The sequence below is a fragment of the Seriola aureovittata genome, chromosome 6 (genome assembly GCF_021018895.1).
Source record: "Seriola aureovittata isolate HTS-2021-v1 ecotype China chromosome 6, ASM2101889v1, whole genome shotgun sequence".
NCBI classification, from domain to species: Eukaryota; Metazoa; Chordata; class Actinopteri; order Carangiformes; family Carangidae; genus Seriola; species Seriola aureovittata.
The window spans coordinates 1,932,977-1,949,392 of NC_079369.1; the positions used below are offsets into that span (position 1 = coordinate 1,932,977).

A 16,416-nucleotide genomic window follows, 5' to 3' on the forward strand; every position below is an offset into this window, starting at 1 on the left:
TCACATCAAACATTCAAACTTCAAACAAAAAAGTCTGAAGTACTGGAATGTATCCCAGCATGCACTGGGAGGAAAGCAGGAAAATGGTTTCCACCACCACCACCACCACCACACACAGACAAGTTAGAGTCCTCAATTAATTAAATGTGCATGTCTTTGTTCTAGTGATCAGAGCCCTGGCGGAAACACAAGGAGAACATGCAACACTGCAAGAAAGAACCAGGGTTGAAGCTGAACTCAGGTGCTTCTTGCTGTTGACTTCCTTTCTAGACTTTACTAGGCTGTGCCCCATATACCATAAAAGAAAACAGTACAAACTTCACAATGACCAATTCATTTGCTGTGGCCACCAGATTCCATCAGCTCAGGGAACCTTGTTCAATAAACTAGATCTTCGGTCGGTCCGCAAACACATGAGCTACATGAGCTGTACTACACTGACAACTGCTTCACAATCTGAACTCAATGTTCAGTTCACACTAAAGAGTGTGTGAGGTGAACACATCCGTCTCTGAGGTCACAGCATCACATCTATGAAGAGTCTGGATTTGCTCCAGGTTGCAGTTCTGGTCAGTCAGTTCCATCTGTTTCCTACTGAACACCGTTTTCATTTTAAACTGGTCAATACTTTCACCTGTGAAGGTGGTGACTGTGCTAGAGCTGAACACATTCTGCTCTTCAAATGTTGTTACTGTCATCTATCAACAACAGTAGAAATGAAGTAAAAGGCAAGAAACTGAATCTGTGAACAAAGAGGACAGAGAATAATAAACAACTAGAAAATTCCTGGGGAAATTTTGAATGTTCCTGCTGCTGAACTTCACTCCTCTCGTTTCAATCTGCACAAAGGACGTTACTTTTGGTTTCATTCATGTCGTAGAGACTCATCCTGACACTGACCTCAGTCATTATTTTTACATTTCTACTTGTTACTAAATAAGATTCATCCAGTTCTCTTCTGGGTTGGACACACTTGCTGCAGATGTATGATGTTGGCAGCCAGAGCGTTTTTTTCCTCCAGGCAGCGGCCCCCGCTCTGCCACAGCAGCTTCAGGTCACCTTCCTCTTCCTGTAGGCTCTGGTCCTGGATACAGGTAGTCCAGGCAGAGGAGGTGGATGAACAGAAGAGGGGAGTGGCGCTGGAGTCAGGGGAGGACCAACAGCACTGGATGAGGGGCCATGCTGTTCATTCTCTGGAGGGGAGGAGGAGGAGGCAGACCCCTGCTGGAGGGGCCAGGCTGCTCCTCCAGGACATTGAAGTTAAAGGTCTGTCCTTGTCCCACCTGGACCAAGAACAGACCCTTTGCTGAAGGGAGAGTCTGGCCAGCACCTGGAACACACAGACAAACAGACTGTTTTAGGATTTCCAGCTTTTATTAAAAGATAAATCACAGAACAGATTACAACACACCAACAGCTTTATGACAAACGCTTACCACTGAGTCCTCAATTTAATTCAAAGAGCTGGATGTTGGTCTGAGCCATCAACCTGGGGCCGGCCAGCACTGCCTCTCTGATGCCACATGATCCTTGAGACTGAATGACCAGCGAGTCCTCACGGTCCCTCTGGACCACGTGGCCACCGGGTGAAGACGCAGAGCTGGTTGCAAACGGCCTCCACCAGGCGGCTAACACTGGCCCAGTTTGCAGGGCCCGAGTTCAGTCCAAGAAGACAGCTGAAAGATAATCAGAGAGCAGCGTGTGTTAAAAAACAGAAATGTAGACATTTTTGCAACTTTATTAAAAAAGAAAAACTGAAATATCACATGGTCATGGTAAATTTGCAAAAATTTCTACATTTCTGTTTTTTTCTGTCAGGATGGGGTGCTGAGTGTATATTAATGAGAAACTAGAAAATCCCAGGGAAATTTTGAGTGCCACGGGGGCTACTGCCGGGATGAGTACATGATTTATTTCCAGTGTTCAAAAGTCACCCTGATCATATTCTGGTTTTGAGAAATGTCTTGATATAAAAGACTCTGATATAAAACAATGTCACATCCCTCAATCATGTATTATGTGGGAAATATCTCATATTCTGTCATGTTTTTTTTAATAAAACAAGAGGCAACATGTCTACAAACTGGCATTTAAAGGGTTAAAATCCTGAAAACTAATAAACATTTGGTAGGTTTGAGCAGAACTGAAGTGGTTTAAGAGATTTATGCAAAAAAAGCAGAAAAAAATATTGATATATGATGATTTTATAGCATTTTCTTTGTGTGTCCTTTTTTGGATGCGAGGAACCCCAGAGGGTACAAAATGTGTTACCAGTGTATAATAGACCTGTAACAGTAACTGACATTGGATTTTAAAAATATGTCAAAAAAGACACTTTCTTGCAGAAATCCATACCTTCAGCTGTAACACAGCCAAAATGATCAGCAAATCAAAAAAGAAAAGTAAAGAAAATGTCCAAAAAAGGACAGAGGGACCCCTGAGGGTTAATAAATCCCATGAACCGCTATTTAAATTACCACTATTATGTTTTTTTCTGTGCTAAATTTAACATTACTGGGGAGGAGAGCAACGCGACTAGAAGTGACAGCGAGAGAGGGCTAGTAGCTTCTCCTCTCCTCTGTCTCAGCGGAGACCGTCACAACTTCATTCACTCTTTTAACAAAACAAAAAAAAAGCAACGAAGGAAGCAGTAAATGGACTTAAATATTTAAGACCTAACTAAATGTAATTTAAGACCTAACATGCGGCTAATGTAAAGCTAGCAGAGCTTGGAGAGTTGGTTATCTGGTTGCTAGGCGCACACACGCACACAGGTCAGGAGCTGCCGTTGCCATGGCAATGTGAAAATCTGCCCAGAATTTGGCTTCTACATGGCTTCAAACAACTGCAAATTATGAGAAAACCGTTACTTCTTTTCATAAACCGAAAAGACCGTGCCAGACACTGAAGCCAGAAGTTTCTACAGTCTCTATTTTATTCAGATATTCCTTAAAATGAGTGAGTAAGCTCAGTGCGAAGACAGAGAGAGATTCTTTTGAAAAAAAAAGACGATTACATTAGGTGTCAATGAGAGTGAGACAGGTATTGCTGCCCGACTCGGCACCCCCGTTTAAATTTTGTGCAGACCCTGCCTGTCAAAGTTACATTTTATGAATCCCAACAACTATGTCTACATTTTCAGAAAGAATTATTTGTCTCCTTTTTACGGTTTGGCCGCGAGCTCGAGTTAAAAATAAAAATAAAGGTTATTTTTTACTGCTTCACGCACTCTAGCCAACTGACGCTTTCACTCTAACACTTTAACTTTGAAGAGAAAGTGATTTGCACTCCTCCTTTGAGTGCTCACAGTTTGAAAAGTTTACATGTTATGTAAAAACAGTTCCTGTCTTTTTGAGAGAGCAGAAGTTTTCCTCCGTTTTACAGTTTGAATCACATTCCTACGTGCAGGTATGAGAGAGCTGGGTGACTCAGCAAAAAGGTGCAATTTTGTCAAAAAAAAGGTGGGTTTCTAAAGAAAATTCCAATGCATTTCTAATGCATTATTTATTCCCAGTTTTTTGGGAATAACTTTGGGAAAAATTGGAATTTTAACACCAAAAGTCATAGCACCCCTTGCGGGATCAAGACGCACGTTTTGATGTATATATTACCGGGGTTTTCTCAAAGCTGCGGGACGAGTTACGCGCCGAAATGTGGCCGAAGAATAATAAACCCGAAACAGAAGATTAATAGATGCCTCGGGGCTCTGCCCCGAGGCACTAATAAAATGAACTTTTTTGATTTTAGCAAATGGCTGCAATGAAACAAAGAGTGAAAAATTTAAAGGGGTCTGAATACCTTCCGTACCCACTGTAGATCTCATATTCATTAGAGGAAACAATGATATCTGAAGTGAATCTCACCTCTGGAGACTCTCCTTCCCAGGACAGGAGGTGTTCTCCCCCGTCGCTGCCTTGAACTGTCACCTGGGCTGCCTCTCCTGGTCTCTGGGAGGGAAGAACTCGCTCTTCCTCCTGCTCTGTCTGGCAGGTGTTGTCAGGAGCTTGGAAGTACTTGGCACTGGCTTGAGGAAAAAGGTTTTGGATCAAAAATGAATTTTATGTTTGTATGAAATGATAATACACATTATACTTAATCACAAGCTCTGAGACACATGCATGTACCTGGGATGAAGTGTTTAAGGTGGAAACCAGAAGGCTGACCCTGCCCTTTGTCAGTCTACCAGTCTCTGTACAGCTGCACCTGCTGGGTCCTGAATGCAGCTGAGGTGGCTCCTCTGTGTCTCCATATGTCCTGGATGCAGAGAGAATCCAGCAAAGAGACGTCCAGGGTGACGTGGAGATCCTGGATGAGGAGGAGCGTCTCCTCTGCCCCATGTGTCCTCCTCCAACAGTGGAGACTCCACTCCTCCCAGGAGATCCTCTGGATCACCTTGGCAACAGTCAGGCCGAACATCCTGTGCTTCCCCTCCAGCGAGGACCGCTATGCCTCAATTAGAAAACAGGAACCTCCGGGGGTTAACCTTGGATATATGGCATCATCAACCTGGCCGTTTCAGAAGCAGCACCAGCAGCTTCTTTGTCACCTGGAAAGAGAGAGAGAGAGACAGAGAAAGGTTTCACATGTTAATGTTTATATTTGTGTGTGAATTTGTTTGTCCCTGTTTTTTTTCCACCAATAAAAAAAGCAAAAAAAAGCTAATGCTAATGATGGCAAGCTAGTCCCCCCACTTGTTGTTTTGCTTATCACCTTCTGTTTGTTCCAGATAAACAAATAAAGAAATAATATAAAGAAAAAAGAAAAAAAAATGCTAATGCTAATGGGAACGGCGGCTAGCTCTCAGTCCCAGTGCAGGCCTTGTCTAAATGACTTAGCCCCCGACTTAGCCCGTCCGTCTGTGGACGTCTGTGTACAGAGATAAAGAGCAGAAAACTGGAAAACTCAGTGTGCAACATTCCCAGCGAGAGACACTGACAAGTACAAATTTCAGTGTCACACTGTGGGAACTTTTGAGGAAAGTTTTACAGTTTTCTGCTCTGTATCGCAACACAAATGTTGACAAATCCATTTCTTCTTTTACAGTGTCTTTGATCAACCTCAACACTGATCATTTGTTGAGAAATCTCTTGGACACAAGCGCAGTAGTTTCACATACGCAAACTTGAATTTCTCATGGTTACAGGTTTACAACGGTTGATTTACAACTACAAACATTGGAATTATTTGTCAACATCACTTTACAAGCTCAAAATCATTTTGACCCTAATTTGAGCCTAGGTACACACACACAGCCAACAACAGGTTTTTAAAAAACATCTGCTCACTAATACACATCTCTCAGCATAAAGCAGGCTATGTTACACCTTACCTGGTTGTGGTTTAACTGGTAGTTTACTATTTGTAGAGCTTTGGTCAGTGAATTGATAAATAGTTGTTACTGAGTAGTTCCTCATTACTCCATCACAATAAATTCCTTAACAACAAATCAGACACAGCAAGTTGAAATGAAATAATCACAAGAGTGATAAGTATAGTATTTCCTAAGCAGTGTTTTACTAGAATGAATTTACATAAAGATAGCAACGTCCAAACAATACATTTACAGGTAAGAAGATCGGTAGACACATCTTATTTAAACATCAATACTATTCACAATTTCGACACTAGGTGGAGTACTCGCTCAACAGGATGACGCTGCGTTATTTCAGCGCAAAATATCCTCCACAAAACGTCGGTACAACATTAACAACCTCTGAAAAACTCCAAAAATGTTATTGTCACGTTTTGTGTGTTCACATTGTTTATGACCCACCACATACCTGAAAAGGGATGAAATAATCACGAGAGTGATAAGTATGGTATTTCCTAAGCAGTGTTTTACTAGAATGAGAAAAATACCGCAAATTTCCCCAGGCAGTGGGTGGAGCCATAACCAATCGATCTCAGAATAACAGTTCTAAGATGCTGTATCGATAACAGACTAACGCAAACATTTTAACAACAACGCAAACATTTTAATAACATTTTATCATTTTTTAACCATGTAACAGATTTTAAGTTTTTAAGACTTTTAGCTTTAAATGTATTTATACCCTTATACTCACTATACAGCTTAACAATGAAAGAACACGAATTTATAATATTTATAACAAAACAGCAATGTCTAATATTTTCAACTTGTCACACTGTGTGCTGTGATTTTGCGCAGGTAAACAGAATTGGCTGAAGCATGACACTCGCCTGGATTACTATGTTTTGAATGGAAATTGTCCAAACTTCTCAGTTAACATTATTTTACTTTCGTGTTCTTTATTATGTAGGGAAAGGGGAGAACTGGTAACTAACATATGTGCTACATATGTGACCAGTAGGTATAAAAAGGAACAACTTTAGTTAAACTAAAAGCATCTCCGCCGTGTTTATAAAAAAAAAAAAAAAAAAAAAAAAAAAAAAGGAGCCATGGACAATGACAAAGTCATTTTTTGTTTAAGTAAGCTGAGAAATGAATTTGGCCTACATGCTTGCCGAGTTGAAGAGTGGCCCTGAGAAATCAGCAGAGTTGCTTTTTCAACCGTTAATAAGCGCGCTGTGTTTACTGAAACTCCAGTTATTTCTAAATGTACACTTTCTTTACAGAGTTTTGCACGGGTATCGTTACGTGAAGGGCTGGTTAACTTTAGCTTTCACATGCTAACGTTAACTTTAGCTTTCACATGCTAACGTTAACTTTAGCTTTCACATGCTAACGATAACTTTAGCTTTCACATGCTAACGTTAACTTTAGCTTTCACATGCTAACGTTAACTTTAGCTTTCACATGCTAACGTTAACTTTAGCTTTCACATGCTAACGTTAACTTTAGCTTTCACATGCTAACGTTAACTTTAGCTTTCACATGCTAACGATAATCTTTACACGTTAGCTAAACATAAAGTTCACCTCCAAACTTGGACTAACGAATAAATTACATGACAAAAATACCGACTATATGTTTGCTACGTATAAAACCAGTTAAACTTACCGTGACATTATGCAGCAACCGTCTCTCATGTCCTTTCCCGCTTACTGAGGTTTGACTGCCTCAACGTCAGTGAGCACCTGCGCAACGAGTGATGCCGAATGCTGCCGAATGCTGCCGAAAGATGCCGAGTTTCTCCGGGTTTTGCAGACGCTTCTTGCTCACTCATACTTCTAAGTATAGGTAACTTGCAGCTGACAAGTTTGTTTATTTGCCTCAGTAGAAAGTTGTCTTTATTAAGTCTAAGTGAGGAGAGTCAACAGAGTAAGCTGAAATGAGTTAAGGGCACTTTTTATTCTAAGTAAGATATACTATGACTGTACAGTAAGGCAGCAAAATTTTTCGTAAAACTGTCATAGTATAATAAGGCATCAAAAATCTCACAAAAATATCAGTATAGTAAGGTAATAAAAATTTCATAAAAAAGGTATAGCACAGTAAGGCATCAAAATGTCATAAAAACATATAGTAAGTTATAAAATTTTAGTATAGTGAGGTCTACTTAGGGGTTTGAAATCAACACCCTCTGTTTATGGGGGAATAGATCTAACCTTTGTACTACCATACAACTACTTCACAAATATGATAGTACAGTATGCATGAAAACTCTCATAAAAATGTCATAGGGATAGTAAGGCATCAAAATGTCATAAAAACATCATAGTATAGTAAGGCATAAAAGTCATTGTACAGTAAGGGATTAGAGTCGCTAATAAACCTAATGTGCATGCCTCTGGAGACAGAGCACTTAGAGTGAACCCATGTACTGTATACTTCTATATCATAGAAGTATGTATATTTATGTATGTAAACATATGTTGGATAAATATATATCAATCTTAAACCCTGTTAATATATGTTGATATCAAATACAGTGGGTTCCAAAAGTCTGAGACCACTTTCCCAAAATGGGAGGATAGACATGTTTAAAATGAAATATAACATATATAAGTGTATAGTAAATATTAACGCATGTTGTTTTATAAACTTTGCAAATATACAGTACAATAAATATATATCGTCAACATGTTTAACAACAAGTTATACTATATAAAAATTCATCATATAGATATTTTTTATATATTTATATATACAAATTTTACTATATTATAAACTTAAACTTCCTATATGGAGAGGATGTGTATACAGTATGTGATAATAATATATCCCCTTACAGGTGACATATATTGCAACGTCACTCTTCATATAAGTCATATATTAAATTTCTGTATTGGAATGCATCCATAAGATAAATCCAACATGTATTATATAAGACTCTCAAAGGGATCATTCTGCATCTTCTTGATGTAAAGGCTTCACTTAGTAAAACCTGATTGTGTAAGAAACTAGGATTCACTAAAATAAAATGTTGTATTGACCTGCCATCTAGTGGTGAAATCACAATACAGCTGAACACAGAGAGCTGTGATACACTGCATGATACATTTCCCAGGGTGAAAAATTCAGATCCAAACCATTTCAACCTTTTCAAATTTGACCATCCATAATTAAACACAAAGCAAATGAAGTTATAAACCAAAATGTGGTCTTATTGGCATCTTATTGTCGCGTTCCACTTGAATTTTTCTATTCTTCTGTTTCATTTCTGTCTGTTTTCCCCTAATAACGGTTTCACCTCCTCACTTCTGTGTGTGAGGGACAGACTCAGACAAAGGACAGGCCACTGTGTTCAGTCAGTAGAAGTGAAGCTGTAAAGACTCAGCTCCCCCGGAGGTCAAACCACAGCCACAAGAAAGTTTCCATATATATTTAATAGTTGTACTTGTTCTCTGTGAGGTCGTTGTTATTCCAGCTCTCAGATCCACCAGACCTTTCATTTTTTTTTCTCCCTCTAATGTTCCTTTCCACCATGCCTGTTCAGGGTGGGGGTGTTCAGGACTGAGGCCAGTCGGACACGAGATTGGCGCCAGGTTTGATCGCCTGTTTCCGTCAGAGTATGAAATCTAAGTGTAACAAGCCCCGGCGGAGCAGTAACCACGCAGGCTGGAATGACGATCCAGATTCTGCAACCAAGGAAGCCCCAGCTCACAAAGCTCCTATAGGCTAGATACCTGTACTGACTAAAACAACTGGACAGGGCATTTAGTCTTGCAAACATATATCTATGTTGTGTCTCACAATTTTTTTTATGGATCCAGTGAATCCTACAGTTTTTTTATCATCACTGATTATAAGTGCCTCATTTGATGTAAATAAATGCTTGATTGTTACTAAAGAAATGACTCCTCTGAATTCATATATTATATGCATACAATCTGCTGATAGAAGAACTTTACAAATCAAAGAGCAGCTAAACTAATTTATTTGAGGGTGTGTTACTCTATTTGTGGTGTGTTATTACCATTGTAAAATTATGTGCACTGAAGTAAAACAAGACTGTCTAACATCTTTTATTTAGATTGAAACTATGTTTTTTACAAAGAATCAAAACGTACTGGTGTATTCCTCTCAACCGTAAAGGACCATAGTCAGTGCGGTACATGTTGCAGGCAGAACACATTGAGGCAGAGCGGCTCCAACCCAGGACGGTCTACCATACATGGTAAATCTTCCACGATCTCCCATAGCCATCTGGTAACCTACAGTTAATTGCAAATGGTAAATTCTATGGTTGATTATAAATGTAATGTAATCAAAACAAATTAGTGATTAGTTTGTCCAGTGAGAATGCTACCTGTGGTATCTCCTAGCAGCAGATGTTCTCAGCTTCTGTGGGCATGGTTGCACAGTTTCCACAGGAGCACCTGTCCAAGATATAGAGAAAAATGGTAACATTCACCAAAATATAAAGCTTATGAAATTCAAACACTGACAGACAGTGGAGCTAAGGTGGGTAAGAAGTAAGCTTGGCTACATATCAAGTGCATATAACAGAGGTAATTTATAACATGTCACTTATTGCATATAATGTGGAGCTTGACAACAGTGTAGTGTAGAAAACTGCACAGTTCAGTCTTTGACTAAAGTTTACTGTTGCTGTCAGACATGTTTATGCTGATTTACAGCTTTCATTGTAATACACAAAATAAATTTACTACATAAAGGAAGATGTCATGATGAGCATCACTGCAAGTAAAAAATTATTTACTTTGTCAGCACAAATATCTGACTAGTACTGACATTGAACACCTGTAGCAGTCTACATACAACAAACATTTTCAGACTGTAAAAGTATATCTAAGGAGTCATGACAGATAACTACATTACACTATTCACAATAGTGCTTATTTACCAAAAGAGCTCCCAGTAATGACGAGACAGTAACAGTTAGCATTAGCTACCTAGCTACATGTTAGTAACTGTGTGCCAGCTCTCATCAACAAACTCAAAATGTAATGTCAAAATACACAAAATTGGTTACCAACCATTCAGAAACGTCCTGCTGCAGTTGTAGAGTTTGAACTTCTTCAGCAGCCTCTCCCTCTGGCTCAGATTCTGGATAAAAGTCGTGTGGTTGAACCAAATCTCTACCGACGGCAGGTTGCCGGTCACGGTCACCGTAAACATTAGAGCACGGTGCTAGAAGCCCGAACGGCATCCCCTTCCGGAGAGGGGCGTGGTCAGGCACAGCTCATTGCATTTAAAGCTACAGACACAGAAACAGCCTGTTCTGAACAGGGCTGAAAAAGAGGGGTTTACAGGCATGCTGAAATATAGGATCGGAGTGGATTTTTTAGCAAAAAGCTTCAAATACATGCTTTGGGGACCTCTGAGACTTATTCAAACTTGTTGAAAAGGAGCATAATATGTCCCCTTTAAGTAAGCTGAGAAATGAATTTGGCCTACATGCTTGCCGAGTTGAAGAGTGGCCCTGAGAAATCAGCAGAGTTGCTTTTTCAACCGTTAATAAGCGCGCTGTGTTTACTGAAACTCCAGTTATTTCTAAATGTACACTTTCTTTACAGAGTTTTGCACGGGTATCGTTACGTGAAGGGCTGGTTAACTTTAGCTTTCACATGCTAACGTTAACTTTAGCTTTCACATGCTAACGTTAACTTTAGCCTTCACATGCTAACGTTAACTTTAGCTTTCACATGCTAACGATAACTTTAGTTTTCACATGCTAACGTTAACTTTAGCTTTCACATGCTAACGTTAACTTTAGCTTTCACATGCTAACGTTAACTTTAGCTTTCACATGCTAACGTTAACTTTAGCTTTCACATGCTAACGTTAACTTTAGCTTTCACATGCTAACGTTAACTTTAGCTTTCACATGCTAACGATAATCTTTACACGTTAGCTAAACATAAAGTTCACCTCCAAACTTGGACTAACGAATAAATTACATGACAAAAATACCGACTATATGTTTGCTACGTATAAAACCAGTTAAACTTACCGTGACATTATGCAGCAACCGTCTCTCATGTCCTTTCCCGCTTACTGAGGTTTGACTGCCTCAACGTCAGTGAGCACCTGCGCAACGAGTGATGCCGAATGCTGCCGAATGCTGCCGAATGCTGCCGAAAGATGCCGAGTTTCTCCGGGTTTTGCAGACGCTTCTTGCTCACTCATACTTCTAAGTATAGGTAACTTGCAGCTGACAAGTTTGTTTATTTGCCTCAGTAGAAAGTTGTCTTTATTAAGTCTAAGTGAGGAGAGTCAACGGAGTAAGCTGAAATGAGTTAAGGGCACTTTTTATTCTAAGTAAGATATACTATGACTGTACAGTAAGGCAGCAAAATTTTTCGTAAAACTGTCATAGTATAATAAGGCATCAAAAATCTCACAAAAATATCAGTATAGTAAGGTAATAAAAATTTCATAAAAAAGGTATAGCACAGTAAGGCATCAAAATGTCATAAAAACATATAGTAAGTTATAAAATTTTAGTATAGTGAGGTCTACTTAGGGGTTTGAAATCAACACCCTCTGTTTATGGGGGAATAGATCTAACCTTTGTACTACCATACAACTACTTCACAAATATGATAGTACAGTATGCATGAAAACTCTCATAAAAATGTCATAGGGATAGTAAGGCATCAAAATGTCATAAAAACATCATAGTATAGTAAGGCATAAAAGTCATTGTACAGTAAGGGATTAGAGTCGCTAATAAACCTAATGTGCATGCCTCTGGAGACAGAGTACTTAGAGTGAACCCATGTACTGTATACTTCTATATCATAGAAGTATGTATATTTATGTATGTAAACATATGTTGGATAAATATATATCAATCTTAAACCCTGTTAATATATGTTGATATCAAATACAGTGGGTTCCAAAAGTCTGAGACCACTTTCCCAAAATGGGAGGATAGACATGTTTAAAATGAAATATAACATATATAAGTGTATAGTAAATATTAACGCATGTTGTTTTATAAACTTTGCAAATATACAGTACAATAAATATATATCGTCAACATGTTTAACAACAAGTTATACTATATAAAAATTCATCATATAGATATTTTTTATATATTTATATATACAAATTTTACTATATTATAAACTTAAACTTCCTATATGGAGAGGATGTGTATACAGTATGTGATAATAATATATCCCCTTACAGGTGACATATATTGCAACGTCACTCTTCATATAAGTCATATATTAAATTTCTGTATTGGAATGCATCCATAAGATAAATCCAACATGTATTATATAAGACTCTCAAAGGGATCATTCTGCATCTTCTTGATGTAAAGGCTTCACTTAGTAAAACCTGATTGTGTAAGAAACTAGGATTCACTAAAATAAAATGTTGTATTGACCTGCCATCTAGTGGTGAAATCACAATACAGCTGAACACAGAGAGCTGTGATACACTGCATGATACATTTCCCAGGGTGAAAAATTCAGATCCAAACCATTTCAACCTTTTCAAATTTGACCATCCATAATTAAACACAAAGCAAATGAAGTTATAAACCAAAATGTGGTCTTATTGGCATCTTATTGTCGCGTTCCACTTGAATTTTTCTATTCTTCTGTTTCATTTCTGTCTGTTTTCCCCTAATAACGGTTTCACCTCCTCACTTCTGTGTGTGAGGGACAGACTCAGACAAAGGACAGGCCACTGTGTTCAGTCAGTAGAAGTGAAGCTGTAAAGACTCAGCTCCCCCGGAGGTCAAACCACAGCCACAAGAAAGTTTCCATATATATTTAATAGTTGTACTTGTTCTCTGTGAGGTCGTTGTTATTCCAGCTCTCAGATCCACCAGACCTTTCTTTTTTTTCTCCCTCTAATGTTCCTTTCCACCATGCCTGTTCAGGGTGGGGGTGTTCAGGACTGAGGCCAGTCGGACACGAGATTGGCGCCAGGTTTGATCGCCTGTTTCCGTCAGAGTATGAAATCTAAGTGTAACAAGCCCCGGCGGAGCAGTAACCTTGGAGGCTCACACCTGCATGCACGGCCCTCTACCCTGCCAGTGCTGCTCTGTGATGTAAATGGATGGCTGTTATTCCCATTAATCACATCATCCAGATGTGTGTTTGTATGGAGCGTTTCTAGCATCCAGGCAGGGCTTGCTTTCTGAGGACAAGAAGCAGGTTGAGTTCGGCACAGTGCACCTCCTGACAAAGCAAACCATGCAAATTACAGCACAGATTGATATCTTTACTTAGCTGCTGTCAGATTTTTCATCTGAAAATAAATAATAATCTCTTTGCCAGACGACTGACATTTAGTTGATCTCCTCCATCCTCATGAAAGAGTAAAGGTCACGACAGCCTCTGAGATTTTAATGACGTGTTTAAAATGATTCTGTGGAAAATCATGAACCAAAATCACCTCACTCTGCTTTTGTGTCGCTGCTCTTTCGAGATCATGAAAGGCAGGGCACATGGTTACCAGGCCAGGTCTGGGCAGCTCATTAGAAAGCGCCTACGCTGATTTCTTGGAAAGATTATTACCTTTTTAAGCAGGTCAATGTGTTTTTTCGACACTCAAACAGGTCATTGAGACATTTAATTTCCCTCTCTGATGACGGGAAATCACAAGTTCATCAACACAGAAACTGATTGTCAAAAAATCACTTGACTTCCAGATATAGATTTATCGGCTCTGGCGTGTGAGAGCCCAGATGTGTAATGGACGACAGAGGAGGAAGAGGAAACGGTCTGGACAAATGTCTGCTTTGGGAAAAAGAGAGTCCAAATGCTAAATCATTTTCTTTATTTGATATGAAAGTTGTCATAGAGAGAGGAAGGAAGTGTTTATCCGTGGTATCTCTGGCAGAGGATTCGGTCACTTGATGTCTGATCTCACCGGAGCTGAGATGAAGATCAGCAGTCACGCCTGTTTGCTGCTCAGGATCCACAGGGCTGATGCCTGTGGCCAGCTCCTCGCTATGACCTCATACCCCTGATCAGTGCCAGGGAGATAAACCCTTGAATGGGAGTAGGGAGGGTGTGGTCCGGTTTGTCCATGTGGTGCACTTAGTTATACACACACAACACTGAGTTGATGTAGACGCCACAGTCATGAATGCTCTGCTTTCCCCTCTGCCTTTGTTTTGTCCCTCCTGTCGTAAATTGTAGAGCATCCTGCTCCACTCCAGATTTGTTTAACGGCCTCTCTGGGCCACAGACAGCACTGAGATACAGAGGCCTTGTCGACCTGCAGTGGCTCATCGACTCCTCTGCTGAAGGGCGACTCTACCAGAGGAAAGAGCAACTGGTGACAAGTATTCATATTAAGTAGCTGTTTGCAGAGAATGAGCTGTTTTGTCACCGACAGCTTCCCCCACATGCCTCATTGGTGTTTTGTTGATTCCTTCGCCTTGATTTCCTTCACCCCCCCCTCTGTCTTTATCAATATTGCCTCTGATTTACACACTGCAGTGTGGTCACTCATAACCATGTCATCATGTGCTGTGATGTACAGCCCCATTAATATTCCCCCTCTGGCCTGGCTGCGGGATCAGGGTGGGTATTCATCATGCTCAAGCTCCAGAAACTCAAGTCTTGCCAGTGTGGAGCACATTAAGAGGAGCCAGAGGAAACATCACACGGCCCAGCAGTGATGAGTCAGGCTCCTGCCACCAAACTGGAAACTTTAGCTGGATTTGCAGCTCTGAGTCTGTGTAGGGTGAGCTCCAGCTACTACTGTCAGTTTGCTACCAGCTACATGTGGCGGCTTACTGCTCTGTCATATGAGGTCGCTGTCAGGTTTGCAGGAAGACCTGAACCCAAAATGCAAACAAACCGAAGGGAAGGTGGAGAAAGGTGTTTTATTAAATAGCAAAAAGGAGAAACCAAAAGAACAGGTAGGAACAACAAAACAGAGAATCAGAAAACACGGGGGAAGCTGGAGCGCAACCGATTTGACTGGAAACTGCAAAAAAACAAAAAAAACAAATGAGTGTAACGGAGTAAAACAGGTAAAGAAACAGACGGACTGACAAAGACAAAGGGGAAGACTGACGCTTAAGTACAAAAGGGAGGCAAAGGTAACAGAATACAGGTGGAACACAACAGGGTGGGGCAGACAATTAACCAGGAGGGAAACGCAAGAAAAAGACAGGAATTAAACCGACATGAGACACACAAGGGAAGTGGTTACAAAGGAAAACAGTAAATAAATTCTAATCCAAAACAATCAAACATGAAGTGTCCAAAAGAGAAAGAACATATGATCAAACAGTCCAAACAAAAGAGTCCAAAAGTGTTTTCTTAGGTCAAACCATGACGGTGCTTTAAAGCTTTGTTGTCTATAGCACAGACAGAGTAAAACAGTTTCTTCTCTCTCATCGCCATCCGTCCACAGTCTCCATGACCACAGTTGACCACAGTACACCTGAGTAAACAGCCCCCCCCCCCCCCCCCCCATCACCACGACGACGACCAGGCCCACAGAAGGTCTCCCTCCTGGTTATATCATGGCAGCAGGACACGGCCTGTGTCCCGAGAGCCAGGACCTCTGTGAGCTGCTGCAGATCAGACAAGACGCTCATTGTGTGGGAATGTGTTGAGGAGGCATGGCAGAAGTTTCCATGACACGGGTTTCTGCATAATCTGCCCCTTTTTCCTCCGTTACATGTTCTCCGAGTCTCTCAGTATCACCACTGCAAGAATGACAGTTTTTATGTTCCCAAGGATCCATGTGAATTTTAATGTCTGTCTCTAGAGAAACAGAGAAGGGAGTGTACGCTTCACGTTCACACTGGAATGACACTGAAACCACGACATTTTTCTGCCCTTTATGCGGGTAAAACCAAAAGATGATATTATGCACGCTACGCCATCCCTAGCATTCGTAGAATATTTTGTAGCAACATTCTCTGATGTGGGATGCTAATCACTGCAACTATAAACACACCATGTAATCTTAAATCAGGATCAGCACATAAATACTCTTGTGTAACCATGAGTGGACAAATGTGATTTCCATCGAATCAAAAAACACAAGAATTTGGAACAGCTACAAGAACAAACATGAACCTGGACTGCAGCAAATAA

The 16,416-nt window shown here is 40.2% G+C and overlaps 2 long non-coding RNA genes across 2 annotated transcripts; both read right to left on the minus strand.

Annotated features, from left to right (window-relative positions):
- Positions 1–1,451: 1,451 nt before the first annotated feature.
- Positions 1,452–7,006, minus strand: LOC130171211 (uncharacterized). The gene is made up of 4 exons (XR_008828099.1): positions 6,983–7,006; positions 4,125–4,546; positions 3,864–4,024; positions 1,452–1,676 (listed from the first exon to the last, which is right to left on the minus strand). It is a non-coding gene; the product is annotated as an uncharacterized LOC130171211 (long non-coding RNA).
- Positions 7,007–9,374: 2,368 nt separating this feature from the next.
- Positions 9,375–10,532, minus strand: LOC130171136 (uncharacterized). The gene is made up of 3 exons (XR_008828082.1): positions 10,366–10,532; positions 9,675–9,744; positions 9,375–9,579 (listed from the first exon to the last, which is right to left on the minus strand). It is a non-coding gene; the product is annotated as an uncharacterized LOC130171136 (long non-coding RNA).
- Positions 10,533–16,416: the final 5,884 nt, after the last annotated feature.